This window comes from Mustelus asterias, unplaced genomic scaffold, assembly GCF_964213995.1.
Source record: "Mustelus asterias unplaced genomic scaffold, sMusAst1.hap1.1 HAP1_SCAFFOLD_380, whole genome shotgun sequence".
NCBI classification, from domain to species: Eukaryota; Metazoa; Chordata; class Chondrichthyes; order Carcharhiniformes; family Triakidae; genus Mustelus; species Mustelus asterias.
In genome coordinates this window covers 379,739-397,147 of record NW_027590336.1, presented here as the reverse complement: position 1 = coordinate 397,147, position 17,409 = coordinate 379,739, and positions in this window count along the sequence as shown.

Sequence of the window (17,409 nt, the reverse complement as noted above, 5' to 3'; positions counted from 1 at the left end):
AACCCGCTCACTCCAGGGAGACTGCTGGTCAGGAGATAAAAGGGACAGAGTCTCTCTGTTCTCTCTCTTGGAGACCGACTCGAGTGGAGTGGGTGCAGGCTGGCCGTTGTCCCACCGACAAGGGAGAGAATCACTCAGGCCTTGGTGGTGGTTTTGGGATGGCTGTGTGATATAAGTATCAGGTTACCGGTCAGGTATAAACGGTGAGCCTGGTTCAGCGCTCTCTCTCCGGCGGAGTTGTCCCAGTGCGGCATTCCCCGGCCTTTGAAATTTCAAGGCCTGTGAGAGAGAGAGAGACACTCGCAGCTATCGGCAGACCCTCAAATAGTGGAGTAAAGAGAAAGATCCCGCTACACTGTGTATATTACGGAGAATAGCAGCCCCTGTGTATATTACAGAGAATAGCAGTCACTGTGTATATTATAGAGAATAGCAGCCCCTGTGTATATTATAGAGAATAGCAGCCCCTGTGTATATTACAGAGAATAGCAGCTCCTGTGTATATTATAGAGAATACCAGCCCCTGTGTATATTACAGAGAATAGCAGTCACTGTGTATATTATAGAGAATAGCAGCCCCTGTGTATATTACAGAGAATAGCAGCCCCTGTGTATATTATACAGAATAGCAGCCCCTGTGTATATTACAGAGAATAGCAGCCCCTGTGTATATTATAGAGAATAGCAGCCCCTGTGTATATTATAGAGAATAGCAGCCCCTGTGTATATTATAGAGAATAGCAGTCCCTGTGTATATTATTGAGAATAGCAGTCCCTGTGTATATTATAGAGAATAGCAGTCGCTGTGTATATTACAGAGAATAGCAGTCCCTGTGTATATTATAGAGAATAGGAGCCCCGGTGTATATTATAGAGAATAGCAGCCTCTGTGTATATTATAGAGAAGAGCAGGCCCTGTGTATATTATAGAGAATAGCAGTCACTGTGTATATTACAGAGAATAGCAGCCCCTGTGTATATTATAGAGAATAGCAGTCACTGTGTATATTACAGAGAATAGCACGCCCTGTGTATATTATAGAGAATAGCAGCCCCTGTGTATATTTCAGAGAATAGCAGCCCCTGTGTATATTACAGAGAATAGCAGTCACTGTGTATATTACAGAGAATAGCAGTCCCTGTGTATATGATAGAGAATAGCAGCCCCTGTGTATATTATAGAGAATAGCAGCCCCTGTGTATATTATAGAGAATAGCAGCCCCTGTGTATATTATAGAGAATAGCGGTCCCTGTGTATATTATAGAGAATAGCAGTCCCTGTGTATATTATAGAGAATAGCAGTCCCTGTGTATATTACAGAGAATAGCAGTTGCTGTGTATATTACAGAGAATAGCAGTCACTGTGTATATTACAGAGAATAGCAGTCCCTGTGTATATTATAGAGAATAGCAGACCCTGTGTATATTATAGAGAATAGCAGCCCCTGTGTATATTGTAGAGAATAGCAGCCCCTGTGTATATTACAGAGAATAGCAGTCACTGTGTATATTACAGAGAATAGCAGTCGCTGTGTATATTATAGAGAATAGCAGTCCCTGTGTATATTATAGAGAATAGCAGTCCCTGTGTATATTATAGAGAATAGCAGCCCCTGTGTATATTATAGAGAATAGCAGTCACTGTGTATATTACAGAGAATAGCAGTCCCTGTGTATATTATAGAGAATAGCAGTCCCTGTGTATATTATAGAGAATAGCAGCCCCTGTGTATATTACAGAGAATAGCAGCCCCTGTGTATATTATAGAGAATAGCAGCCCCTGTGTATATTATAGAGAATAGCAGTCACTGTGTATATTATAGAGAATAGCAGCCCCTGTGTATATTACAGAGAATAGCAGCCCCTGTGTATATTATAGAGAATAGCAGCCGCTGTGTATATTATAGAGAATAGCAGTCACTGTGTATATTATAGAGAAAGCACCCCCTGTGTATATTATAGAAAATAGCAGCCCCTGTGTATATTATAGAGAATAGCAGTCCCTGTGTATATTATAGAGAATAGCAGCCCCTGCGTATATTATAGAGAATTGCAGCCCCTGTGTATCTTATAGAGAATAGCAGTCCCTGTGTATATTATAGAGAATAGCAGTCCCTGTGTATATTATAGAGAATAGCAGTCCCTGTGTATATTATAGAGAATAGCAGTCCCTGTGTATATTATAGAGAATAGCAGTCCCTGTGTATATTATAGAGAATAGCAGTCCCTGTGTATATTATAGAGAATAGCAGTCCCTGTGTATATTATAGAGAATAGCAGTCCCTGTGTATATTATAAAGAATAGCAGTCCCTGTGTATATTATAGAGAATAGCACGCCCTGTGTATATTATAGAGAATAGCAGTCCCTGTGTATATTATAGAGAATAGCAGTCACTGTGTATATTATAGAGAATAGCAGCCCCTGTGTATATTATAGAGAATAGCAGCCCCTGTGTATATTATAGAGAATAGCAGTCCCTGTGTATATTATAGAGAGTAGCAGTTGCTGTGTATATTATAGAGAATAGCAGTCCCTGTGTATATTATAGAGAATAGCACGCCCTGTGTATATTATAGAGAATAACAGTCCCTGTGTATATTATAGAGAATAGCAGTCACTGTGTGTATTATAGAGAATAGCAGCCCCTGTGTATATTATAGAGAATAGCAGCCCCTGTGTATATTATAGAGAATAGCAGTCCCTGTGTATATTATAGAGAGTAGCAGTTGCTGTGTATATTATAGAGAATAGCAGTCCCTGTGTATATTATAGAGAGTAGCAGTCCCTGTGTATATTATAGAGAATAGCAGCCCCTGTGTATATTATAGAGAATAGCAGTCCCTGTGTATATTATAGAGAGTAGCAGTTGCTGTGTATATTATAGAGAGTAGCAGTTGCTGTGTATATTATAGAGAATAGCAGCCCCTGTGTATATTATAGAGAATAGCAGCCCCTGTGTATATTGTAGAGAATAGCAGCCCCTGTGTATATTATAGAGAGTAGCAGCCCCTGTGTATATTATAGAGAATAGCAGCCCCTGTGTATATTATAGAGAATAGCAGCCCCTGTGTATATTATAGAGAATAGCAGTCCCTGTGTATATTATAGAGAATAGCAGCCCCTGTGTATATTATAGAGAATAGCAGTCACTGTGTATATTACAGAGAATAGCAGTCCCTGTGTATATTATAGAGAATAGCAGTCCCTGTGTATATTATAGAGAATAGCAGCCCCTGTGTATATTACAGAGAATAGCAGCCCCTGTGTATATTATAGAGAATAGCAGCCCCTGTGTATATTATAGAGAATAGCAGTCACTGTGTATATTATAGAGAATAGCAGCCCCTGTGTATATTACAGAGAATAGCAGCCCCTGTGTATATTATAGAGAATAGCAGCCGCTGTGTATATTATAGAGAATAGCAGTCACTGTGTATATTATAGAGAAAGCACCCCCTGTGTATATTATAGAAAATAGCAGCCCCTGTGTATATTATAGAGAATAGCAGTCCCTGTGTATATTATAGAGAATAGCAGCCCCTGCGTATATTATAGAGAATTGCAGCCCCTGTGTATCTTATAGAGAATAGCAGTCCCTGTGTATATTATAGAGAATAGCAGTCCCTGTGTATATTATAGAGAATAGCAGTCCCTGTGTATATTATAGAGAATAGCAGTCCCTGTGTATATTATAGAGAATAGCAGTCCCTGTGTATATTATAGAGAATAGCAGTCCCTGTGTATATTATAGAGAATAGCAGTCCCTGTGTATATTATAGAGAATAGCAGTCCCTGTGTATATTATAAAGAATAGCAGTCCCTGTGTATATTATAGAGAATAGCACGCCCTGTGTATATTATAGAGAATAGCAGTCCCTGTGTATATTATAGAGAATAGCAGTCACTGTGTATATTATAGAGAATAGCAGCCCCTGTGTATATTATAGAGAATAGCAGCCCCTGTGTATATTATAGAGAATAGCAGTCCCTGTGTATATTATAGAGAGTAGCAGTTGCTGTGTATATTATAGAGAATAGCAGTCCCTGTGTATATTATAGAGAATAGCACGCCCTGTGTATATTATAGAGAATAACAGTCCCTGTGTATATTATAGAGAATAGCAGTCACTGTGTGTATTATAGAGAATAGCAGCCCCTGTGTATATTATAGAGAATAGCAGCCCCTGTGTATATTATAGAGAATAGCAGTCCCTGTGTATATTATAGAGAGTAGCAGTTGCTGTGTATATTATAGAGAATAGCAGTCCCTGTGTATATTATAGAGAGTAGCAGTCCCTGTGTATATTATAGAGAATAGCAGCCCCTGTGTATATTATAGAGAATAGCAGTCCCTGTGTATATTATAGAGAGTAGCAGTTGCTGTGTATATTATAGAGAGTAGCAGTTGCTGTGTATATTATAGAGAATAGCAGCCCCTGTGTATATTATAGAGAATAGCAGCCCCTGTGTATATTGTAGAGAATAGCAGCCCCTGTGTATATTATAGAGAGTAGCAGCCCCTGTGTATATTATAGAGAGTAGCAGTTCTTGTCTATATTATAGAGAATAGCAGTCCCTGTCTATATTATAGAGAGTAGCAGTTGCTGTGTATATTATAGAGAATAGCAGCCCCTGTGTATATTATAGAGAATAGCAGTCCCTGTGTATATTATAGAGAATAGCAGCCCCTGTGTATATTATAGAGAATAGCAGCCCCTGTGTATATTATAGAGAATAGCAGTCCCTGTGTATATTATAGAGAATAGCAGCCCCTGTGTATATTATAGAGAATAGCAGCCCCTGTGTATATTATAGAGAGTAGCAGTCCCTGTGTATATTATAGAGAATAGCAGTCCCTGTGTATATTATAGAGAATAGCAGCCCCTGTGTATATTATAGAGAATAGCAGCCCCTGTGTATATTATAGAGAATAGCAGTCCCTGTGTATATTATAGAGAATAGCAGCCCCTGTGTATATTATAGAGAATAGCAGTCCCTGTGTATATTATAGAGAATAGCAGCCCCTGTGTATATTATAGAGAATAGCAGTCCCTGTGTATATTATAGAGAATAGCAGCCCCTGTGTATATTATAGAGAATAGCAGCCCCTGTGTATATTATAGAGAATAGCAGCCCCTGTGTATATTATAGAGAATAGCAGTCCCTGTGTATATTATAGAGAATAGCAGCCCCTGTGTATATTATAGAGAATAGCAGTCCCTGTGTATATTATAGAGAATAGCAGCCCCTGTGTATATTATAGAGAATAGCAGTCCCTGTGTATATTATAGAGAATAGCAGTCCCTGTGTATATTATAGAGAATAGCAGCCCCTGTGTATATTATAGAGAATAGCAGTCACTGTGTATATTATAGAGAATAGCAGCCCCTGTGTATATTATAGAGAGTAGCAGTTGCTGTGTATATTATAGAGAATAGCAGCCCCTGTGTATATTATAGAGAATAGCAGTCCCTGTGTATATTAAAGAGAATAGCAGCCCCTGTGTATATTATAGAGAGTAGCAGTTGCTGTGTATATTATAGAGAATAGCAGCCCCTGTGTATATTATAGAGAATAGCAGTCCCTGTGTATATTAAAGAGAATAGCAGCCCCTGTGTATATTATAGAGAATAGCAGCCCCTGTGTATATTATAGAGAATAGCAGCCCCTGTGTATATTATAGAGAATAGCAGCCCCTGTGTATATTATAGAGAAAAGCAGTCCCTGTCTATATTATAGAGAGTAGCAGTTGCTGTGTATATTATAGAGAATAGCAGCCCCTGTGTATATTATAGAGAATAGCAGTCCCTGTGTATATTAAAGAGAATAGCAGCCCCTGTGTATATTATAGAGAATAGCAGCCCCTGTGTATATTATAGAGAATAGCAGCCCCTGTGTATATTATAGAGAATAGCAGCCCCTGTGTATATTATAGAGAATAGCAGTCCCTGTGTATATTATACAGAATAGCAGCCCCTGTGTATATTATAGAGAATAGCAGCCCCTGTGTATATTATAGAGAATAGCAGTCCCTGTGTATATTATAGAGAATAGCAGCCCCTGTGTATATTATAGAGAATAGCAGCCCCTGTGTATATTATAGAGAGTAGCAGTCCCTGTCTATATTATAGAGAATAGCAGTCCCTGTGTATATTATAGAGAATAGCAGTCCCTGTCTATATTATAGAGAATAGCAGTCCCTGTGTATATTATAGAGAATAGCAGTCACTGTGTATATTATAGAGAATAGCAGTCCCTGTCTATATTATAGAGAATAGCAGCCCCTGTGTATATTATAGAGAATAGCAGTCCCTGTGTATATTATAGAGAGTAGCAGTCCCTGTGTATATTATAGAGAATAGCAGCCCCTGTGTATATTACTGAGAATCGCAGTTCCTGTGTATATTATAGAGAATAGCAGCCCCTGTGTATAATATAGAGAATAGCAGCCCCTGTGTATATTATAGAGAATAGCAGTCCCTGTGTATATTATAGAGCATAGCAGTCCCTGTGTATATTATAGAGAATAGCAGTTCCTGTGTATATTATAGAGAATAGCAGTCCCTGTGTATATTATAGAGAATAGCAGTCCCTGTGTATATTATAGAGAGTAGCAGTTGCTGTGTATATTATAGAGAATAGCAGCCCCTGTGTATATTACTGAGAATCGCAGTTCCTGTGTATATTATAGAGAATAGCAGCCCCTGTGTATATTATAGAGAATAGCAGTCACTGTGTATATTATAGAGAATAGCAGTCCCTGTGTATATTATAGAGAATAGCAGCCCCTGTGTATATTATAGAGAATAGCAGCCCCTGTGTATATTATAGAGAGTAGCAGTTGCTGTGTATATTATAGAGAATAGCAGCCCCTGTGTATATTATAGAGAATAGCAGCCCCTGTGTATATTATAGAGAACAGCAGCCACTGTTGTAAGTTTCAGTTGAATCCTCCATATTTTAAGAGGACTGAGGAGAAACCTGACAGTTTAAAAGTGGCTAACTCTGGCTGATGGTTGATATAAACCTCCCAGAAGGCTCGGCAGGACAAACATAACCTGCCTGTGGACTGTGCTAAGGGAAAGGTGTGAGCCCCCGGAATATGCAAGTGGCCAGAAAGGCAGACACACCAGTGATCGAATCATCAGAAGGACAAAGGGAGATGGAGACCAGCAGACGGACAGTAAACAGACCAGCAGGGAGACAATAGCCACGGAAATCGGCCCATCCACAGAAGACCCATCCCACTAATGGGACACCGTTCAGGAAGCTCGGGAGGAGCATTAAGAAGACATGAAAATAACGACCCCCGGGGGTCAAGGCAGTTCCAGCATTTTGTGTTTGGACTTGACTCAATTAAACCGAGACTGCCGGTGATCGGAAGCCCCTTTGTCCTTGAAAATCACCTACGGGGGCAGGGAAGTTGGTTGTTAAATTGGGCGGAAGTTAAGAGCAAGAGAGAGGCAGACAAGGAGGACCGAGCTCTCTCCCAGAATCGCAAGCTGATGTGCAGAGGTGAAGACCAACAGCAGCCCAGTTTCGACCCTGCACTGAGACATTCGAGCCCATCACAAAGGAACCCCTTTTAGAATTGTGAGTTTCCCAGCCAACCTTGTGAAGCTCCCGAGGATAGGATAGAGGTTGAGGCAAGGGGAGGGGCGGTGTATTGTAATGTTAAAGTTCAGTAATCTTGTTTTGAACTGTGTAAAGTAAGATTTTACATTGTACCCGTTAGCGTTTCTCCCATAGTGATAGTATAAAGTATAAGTTTTATTCATGTGTGGTGGGGTATTGGAGAGGTTGATTCTATTGTTAAATAAATCACTAGAAGTTTTGAAACTCGTTTGGAATCCGTCTTGCCTCTTGTTCTCTCATCAGCGCACTCTGGTGAGGTCACAGTTTCAATATCCCTTACCATAAATCCGGAGTCTAGAACCGAGGGTGATCTGAGTGATTCGAACCCGCTCACTCCAGGGAGACTGCTGGTCAGGAGATAAAAGGGACAGAGTCTCTCTGTTCTCTCTCTTGGAGACCGACTCGAGTGGAGTGGGTGCAGGCTGGCCGTTGTCCCACCGACAAGGGAGAGAATCACTCAGGCCTTGGTGGTGGTTTTGGGATGGCTGTGTGATATAAGTATCAGGTTACCGGTCAGGTATAAACGGTGAGCCTGGTTCAGCGCTCTCTCTCCGGCGGAGTTGTCCCAGTGCGGCATTCCCCGGCCTTTGAAATTTCAAGGCCTGTGAGAGAGAGAGAGACACTCGCAGCTATCGGCAGACCCTCAAATAGTGGAGTAAAGAGAAAGATCCCGCTACACTGTGTATATTACGGAGAATAGCAGCCCCTGTGTATATTACAGAGAATAGCAGTCACTGTGTATATTACTGAGAATCGCAGTTCCTGTGTATATTATAGAGAATAGCAGCCCCTGTGTATATTATAGAGAATAGCAGTCACTGTGTATATTATAGAGAATAGCAGTCCCTGTGTATATTATAGAGAATAGCAGCCCCTGTGTATATTATAGAGAATAGCAGTCCCTGTGTATATTATAGAGAATAGCAGCCCCTGTGTATATTATAGAGAATAGCAGTCCCTGTGTATATTACTGAGAATCGCAGTTCCTGTGTATATTATAGGGAATAGCAGCCCCTGTGTATATTATAGAGAGTAGCAGTTGCTGTGTATATTATAGAGAATAGCAGCCCCGTGTATATTATAGAGAATAGCAGTCCCTGTGTATATTATAGAGAATAGCAGCCCCTGTGTATATTATAGAGAATGGCAGCCCCTGTGTATATTATAGAGAATAGCAGTCCCTGTGTATATCACAGAGAATAGCAGCCCATGTGTATATTATAGAGAATAGCACACCCTGTGTATATTATAGAGAATAGCAGCCCCTGTGTATATTATAGAGAATAGCACACCCTGTGTATATTGCAGAGAATAGCAGCCCCTGTGTATATTATGGAGAATAGCAGTCCCTGTGTATATTATAGAGAATAGCAGTCACTGTGTATATTATAGAGAATAGCACACCCTGTGTATATCACAGAGAATAGCAGCCCATGTGTATATTATAGAGAATAGCACACCCTGTGTATATTATAGAGAATAGCAGCCCCTGTGTATATTATAGAGAATAGCAGCCCCTGTGTATATTATACAGAATAGCAGCCCCTGTGTATATTATAGAGAATAGCAGCCCCTGTGTATATTATAGAGAAGAGCAGTCCCTGTGTATATTATAGAGAATAGCAGCCCCTGTGTATATTATAGAGAATAGCAGCCCCTGTGTATTTTATAGAGAATAGCAGTCCCTGTGTATATTATAGAGAATAGCAGCCCCTGTGTATTTTACAGAGAATAGCAGTCCCTGTGTATATTATAGAGAATAGCAGTCACTGTGTATATTATAGAGAATAGCAGTCCCTGTGTATATTATACAGAATAGCAGCCCCTGTGTATATTATAGAGAATAGCAGCCCCTGTGTATATTATAGAGAATAGCAGACCCTGTGTATATTATAGAGAATAGCAGCCCCTGTGTATATTATAGAGAGTAGCAGTTGCTGTGTATTTTATAGAGAATAGCAGTCCCTGTGTATATTATAGAGAATAGCAGCCCCTGTGTATATTATAGAGAATAGCAGCCCCTGTGTATATTATAGAGAATAGCAGTCCCTGTGTATATTATACAGAATAGCAGCCCCTGTGTATATTATAGAGAATAGCAGTCCCTGTGTATATTATAGAGAATAGCAGCCCCTGTGTATTTTACAGAGAATAGCAGTCCCTGTGTATATTATAGAGAATAGCAGTCCCTGTGTATATTATACAGAATAGCAGTCCCTGTGTATATCACAGAGAATAGCAGCCCATGTGTATATTATAGAGAATAGCACACCCTGTGTATATTGCAGAGAATAGCAGCCCCTGTGTATATTATACAGAATAGCAGTCGCTGTGTATATTATTGAGGATAGCAGTCCCTGTGAATATTATACAGAATAGCAGTCGCTGTTTATATTATAGAGAATAGCAGCTCCTGTGTATATTATAGAGAATAGCAGCCCCTGTGTATATTATAGAGAATAGCAGTCCCTGTGTATATTATAGAGAATAGCAGTCCCTGTGTATATTATAGAGAATAGCAGCCCCTCTGTATATTATAGAGAATAGCAGCCCCTATGTATATTATAGAGAATAGCAGTCCCTGTGTATATTATAGAGAATAGCAGCCCCTGTGTATATTATAGAGAACAGCAGCCTCTGTTGTAAGTTTCAGTTGAATCCTCCATATTTTAAGAGGACTGAGGAGAAACCTGACAGTTTAAAAGTGGCTAACTCTGGCTGATGGTTGATATAAACCTCCCAGAAGGCTCGGCAGGACAAACATAACCTGCCTGTGGACTGTGCTAAGGGAAAGGTGTGAGCCCCCGGAATATGCAAGTGGCCAGAAAGGCAGACACACCAGTGATCGAATCATCAGAAGGACAAAGGGAGATGGAGACCAGCAGACGGACAGTAAACAGACCAGCAGGGAGACAATAGCCACGGAAATCGGCCCATCCACAGAAGACCCATCCCACTAATGGGACACCGTTCAGGAAGCTCGGGAGGAGCATTAAGAAGACATGAAAATAACGACCCCCGGGGGTCAAGGCAGTTCCAGCATTTTGTGTTTGGACTTGACTCAATTAAACCGAGACTGCCGGTGATCGGAAGCCCCTTTGTCCTTGAAAATCACCTACGGGGGCAGGGAAGTTGGTTGTTAAATTGGGCGGAAGTTAAGAGCAAGAGAGAGGCAGACAAGGAGGACCGAGCTCTCTCCCAGAATCGCAAGCTGATGTGCAGAGGTGAAGACCAACAGCAGCCCAGTTTCGACCCTGCACTGAGACATTTCGAGCCCATCACAAAGGAACCCATTTTAGAATTGTGAGTTTCCCAGCCAACCTTGTGAAGCTCCCGAGGATAGGATAGAGGTTGAGGCAAGGGGAGGGGCGGTGTATTGTAATGTTAAAGTTCAGTAATCTTGTTTTGAACTGTGTAAAGTAAGATTTTACATTGTACCCGTTAGCGTTTCTCCCATAGTGATAGTATAAAGTATAAGTTTTATTCATGTGTGGTGGGGTATTGGAGAGGTTGATTCTATTGTTAAATAAATCACTAGAAGTTTTGAAACTCGTTTGGGAGTCCGTCTTGCCTCTTGTTCTCTCATCAGCGCACTCTGGTGAGGTCACAGTTTCAATATCCCTCACCATAAATCCGGAGTCTAGAACCGAGGGTGATCTGAGTGATTCGAACCCGCTCACTCCAGGGAGACTGCTGGTCAGGAGATAAAAAGGACAGAGTCTCTCTGTTCTCTCTCTTGGAGACCGACTCGAGTGGAGTGGGTGCAGGGTGGCCGTTATCCCACCGACAAGGGAGAGAATCACTCAGGCCTCGGTGGTGGTTTTGGGATGGCTGTGTGATATAAGTATCAGGTTACCGGTCAGGTATAAACGGTGAGCCTGGTTGAGCGCTCTCTCCGGCGGAGTTGTCCCAGTGCGGCATTCCCCGGCCTTTGAAATTTCAAGGCCTGTGAGAGAGAGAGACACTCGCAGCTATCGGCAGACCCTCAAATAGTGGAGTAAAGAGAAAGATCCCGCTACACTGTGTATATTACGGAGAATAGCAGCCCCTGTGTATATTACAGAGAATAGCAGTCACTGTGTATATTATAGAGAATAGCAGCCCCTGTGAATATTATAGAGAATAGCAGCTCCTGTGTATATTACAGAGAATAGCAGTCACTGTGTATATTATAGAGAATAGCAGCCCCTGTGTATATTACAGAGAATAGCAGCTCCTGTGTATATTATAGAGAATACCAGCCCCTGTGTATATTACAGAGAATAGCAGTCACTGTGTATATTATAGAGAATAGCAGCCCCTGTGTATATTACAGAGAATAGCAGCCCCTGTGTATATTATACAGAATACCAGCCCCTGTGTATATTACAGAGAATAGCAGCCCCTGTGTATATTATAGAGAATAGCAGCCCCTGTGTATATTATAGAGAATAGCAGCCCGTGTGTATATTATAGAGAATAGCAGTCACTGTGTATATTATAGAGAATAGCAGTCCCTGTGTATATTATAGAGAAGAGCAGGCCCTGTGTATATTATAGAGAAGAGCAGCCCCTGTGTATATTATAGAGAATAGCAGTCACTGTGTATATTACAGAGAATAGCAGCCCCTGTGTATATTATAGAGAATAGCAGTCACTGTGTATATTACAGAGAATAGCAGTCCCTGTGTATATTATAGAGAATAGCAGACCCTGTGTATATTATAGAGAATAGCAGCCCCTGTGTATATTCTAGAGAATAGCACGCCCTGTGTATATTATAGAGAATAGCAGCCCCTGTGTATATTTCAGAGAATAGCAGCCCCTGTGTATATTACAGAGAATAGCAGTCACTGTGTATATTACAGAGAATAGCAGTCCCTGTGTATATGATAGAGAATAGCAGCCCCTGTGTATATTATAGAGAATAGCAGCCCCTGTGTATATTATAGAGAATAGCAGCCCCTGTGTATATTATAGAGAATAGCAGTCACTGTGTATATTATAGAGAATAGCAGCCCCTGTGTTTATAACAGAGAATAGCAGCCCCTGTGTATATTATAGAGAATAGCGGTCCCTGTGTATATTATAGAGAATAGCAGTCCCTGTGTATATGACAGAGAATAGCAGTCCCTGTGTATATTATAGAGAATAGCAGTCACTGTGTATATTACAGAGAATAGCAGTCGCTGTGTATATTATAGAGAATAGCAGTCCCTGTGTATATTATACAGAATACCAGCCCCTGTGTATATTACAGAGAATAGCAGCCCCTGTGTATATTATAGAGAATAGCAGCCCCTGTGTATATTATAGAGAATAGCAGTCCCTGTGTATATTATAGAGAAGAGCAGGCCCTGTGTATATTATAGAGAATAGCAGTCACTGTGTATATTACAGAGAATAGCAGCCCCTGTGTATATTATAGAGAATAGCAGTCACTGTGTATATTACAGAGAATAGCACGCCCTGTGTATATTATAGAGAATAGCAGCCCCTGTGTATATTTCAGAGAATAGCAGCCCCTGTGTATATTACAGAGAATAGCAGTCACTGTGTATATTACAGAGAATAGCAGTCCCTGTGTATATGATAGAGAATAGCAGCCCCTGTGTATATTATAGAGAATAGCAGCCCCTGTTTATATTACAGAGAATAGCAGCCCCTGTGTATATTATAGAGAATAGCAGCCCCTGTGTATATTATAGAGAATAGCAGCCCCTGTGTATATTATAGAGAATAGCGGTCCCTGTGTATATTATAGAGAATAGCAGTCCCTGTGTATATTATAGAGAATAGCAGTCCCTGTGTATATTATAGAGAATAGCAGTCCCTGTGTATATTATAGAGAATAGCAGTCCCTGTGTATATTACAGAGAATAGCAGCCCCTGTGTATATTATAGAGAATAGCAGCCCCTGTGTATATTATAGAGAATAGCAGTCCCTGTGTATATTATAGAGAATAGCAGCCCCTGTGTATATTATAGAGAATAGCAGTCCCTGTGTATATTATAGAGAATAGCAGCCCCTGTGTATATTATAGAGAATAGCAGACCCTGTGTATATTATAGAGAATAGCAGCCCCTGTGTATATTATAGAGAATAGCAGTCCCTGTGTATATTATAGAGAATAGCAGCCCCTGTGTATATTATAGTGAATAGCAGCCCCTGTGTATATTATAGAGAATAGCAGCCCCTGTGTATATTATAGAGAATAGCAGTCCCTGTGTATATTATAGCGAATAGCAGCCCCTGTGTATATTATAGAGAATAGCAGCCCCTGTGTATATTATAGAGAACAGCAGTCCCTGTGTATATTATAGAGAATAGCAGTCCCTGTGTATATTATAGTGAATAGCAGCCCCTGTGTATATTATAGAGAATAGCAGCCCCTGTGTATATTATAGAGAATAGCAGTCCCTGTGTATATTATAGCGAATAGCAGCCCCTGTGTATATTATAGAGAATAGCAGCCCCTGTGTATATTATAGAGAACAGCAGTCCCTGTGTATATTATAGAGAATAGCAGTCCCTGTGTATATTATAGAGAATAGCAGCCCCTGTTTATATTACAGAGAATAGCAGCCCCTGTGTATATTATAGAGAATAGCAGCCCCTGTGTATATTATAGAGAATAGCAGCCCCTGTGTATATTATAGAGAATAGCGGTCCCTGTGTATATTATAGAGAATAGCAGTCCCTGTGTATATTATAGAGAATAGCAGTCCCTGTGTATATTATAGAGAATAGCAGTCCCTGTGTATATTATAGAGAATAGCAGTCCCTGTGTATATTACAGAGAATAGCAGCCCCTGTGTATATTATAGAGAATAGCAGCCCCTGTGTATATTATAGAGAATAGCAGTCCCTGTGTATATTATAGAGAATAGCAGCCCCTGTGTATATTATAGAGAATAGCAGTCCCTGTGTATATTATAGAGAATAGCAGCCCCTGTGTATATTATAGAGAATAGCAGACCCTGTGTATATTATAGAGAATAGCAGCCCCTGTGTATATTATAGAGAATAGCAGTCCCTGTGTATATTATAGAGAATAGCAGCCCCTGTGTATATTATAGTGAATAGCAGCCCCTGTGTATATTATAGAGAATAGCAGCCCCTGTGTATATTATAGAGAACAGCAGTCCCTGTGTATATTATAGCGAATAGCAGCCCCTGTGTATATTATAGAGACTAGCAGCCCCTGTGTATATTATAGAGAACAGCAGTCCCTGTGTATATTATAGAGAATAGCAGTCCCTGTGTATATTATAGAGAATAGCAGCCCTTGTGTATATTATAGAGAATAGCAGTCCCTGTGTATATTATAGAGAATAGCAGCCCCTGTGTATATTATAGTGAATAGCAGCCCCTGTGTATATTATAGAGAATAGCAGCCCCTGTGTATATTATAGAGAATAGCAGTCCCTGTGTATATTATAGAGAATAGCAGCCCCTGTGTATATTATAGAGAATAGCAGCCCCTGTGTATATTATAGAGAATAGCAGTCCCTGTGTATATTATAGAGAATAGCAGTCCCTGTGTATATTATAGAGAATAGCAGTCCCTGTGTATATTATAGAGAATAGCAGCCCCTGTGTATATTATAGAGAATAGCAGTCCCTGTGTATATTATAGAGAATAGCAGGCCCTGTGTATATTATAGAGAATTGCAGTCACTGTGTATATTATAGAGAATAGCAGTCACTGTGTATATTATAGAGAATAGCAGCCACTGTGTATATTATAGAGAATAGCAGCCCCTGTGTATATTATAGAGAATAGCAGTCCCTGTGTATATTATAGAGAATAGCAGCCCCTGTGTATATTATAGAGAATAGCAGTCCCTGTGTATATTATAGAGAATTGCAGTCACTGTGTATATTATAGAGAATAGCAGTCACTGTGTATATTATAGAGAATAGCAGCCACTGTGTATATTATAGAGAATAGCAGCCCCTGTGTATATTATAGAGAATAGCAGTCACTGTGTATATTATAGAGAATAGCAGCCCCTGTGTATATTATAGAGAATAGCAGCCCCTGTGTATATTATAGAGAATAGCAGTCACTGTGTATATTATAGAGAATAGTAGCCCCTGTGTATATTACAGAGCATAGCAGCCCCTGTGTATATTATAGAGAATAGCAGTCACTGTGTATATTATAGAGAATAGCAGTCACTGTGTATATTATAGAGAATAGCAGTCACTGTGTATATTATAGAGAATAGCAGCCCCTGTGTATATTACAGAGCATAGCAGCCCCTGTGTATATTATAGAGAATAGCAGTCACTGTGTATATTATAGAGAATAGCAGTCACTGTGTATATTATAGAGAAGAGCAGGCCCTGTGTATATTATAGAGAATAGCAGTCCCTGTGTATATGACAGAGAATAGCAGTCCCTGTGTATATTATAGAGAATAGCAGTCACTGTGTATATTACAGAGAATAGCAGTCGCTGTGTATATTATAGAGAATAGCAGTCCCTGTGTATATTATACAGAATACCAGCCCCTGTGTATATTACAGAGAATAGCAGCCCCTGTGTATATTATAGAGAATAGCAGCCCCTGTGTATATTATAGAGAATAGCAGTCCCTGTGTATATTATAGAGAAGAGCAGGCCCTGTGTATATTATAGAGAATAGCAGTCACTGTGTATATTACAGAGAATAGCAGCCCCTGTGTATATTATAGAGAATAGCAGTCACTGTGTCTATTACAGAGAATAGCACGCCCTGTGTATATTATAGAGAATAGCAGCCCCTGTGTATATTTCAGAGAATAGCAGCCCCTGTGTATATTACAGAGAATAGCAGTCACTGTGTATATTACAGAGAATAGCAGTCCCTGTGTATATGATAGAGAATAGCAGCCCCTGTGTATATTATAGAGAATAGCAGCCCCTGTTTATATTACAGAGAATAGCAGCCCCTGTGTATATTATAGAGAATAGCAGCCCCTGTGTATATTATAGAGAATAGCAGCCCCTGTGTATATTATAGAGAATAGCGGTCCCTGTGTATATTATAGAGAATAGCAGTCCCTGTGTATATTATAGAGAATAGCAGTCCCTGTGTATATTATAGAGAATAGCAGTCCCTGTGTATATTATAGAGAATAGCAGTCCCTGTGTATATTACAGAGAATAGCAGCCCCTGTGTATATTATAGTGAATAGCAGCCCCTGTGTATATTATAGAGAATAGCAGTCCCTGTGTATATTATAGAGAATAACAGCCCCTGTGTATATTATAGAGAATAGCAGTCCCTGTGTATATTATAGAGAATAGCAGCCCCTGTGTATATTATAGAGAATAGCAGACCCTGTGTATATTATAGAGAATAGCAGCCCCTGTGTATATTATAGAGAATAGCAGTCCCTGTGTATATTATAGAGAATAGCAGCCCCTGTGTATATTATAGTGAATAGCAGCCCCTGTGTATATTATAGAGAATAGCAGCCCCTGTGTATATTATAGAGAATAGCAGTCCCTGTGTATATTATAGCGAATAGCAGCCCCTGTGTATATTATAGAGAATAGCAGCCCCTGTGTATATTATAGAGAACAGCAGTCCCTGTGTATATTATAGAGAATAGCAGTCCCTGTGTATATTATAGAGAATAGCAGCCCCTGTGTACATTATAGAGAATAGCAGTCCATGTGTATATTATAGAGAATAGCAGCCCCTGTGTATATTATAGTGAATAGCAGCCCCTGTGTATATTATAGAGAATAGCAGCCCCTGTGTATATTATAGAGAATAGCAGTCCCTGTGTATA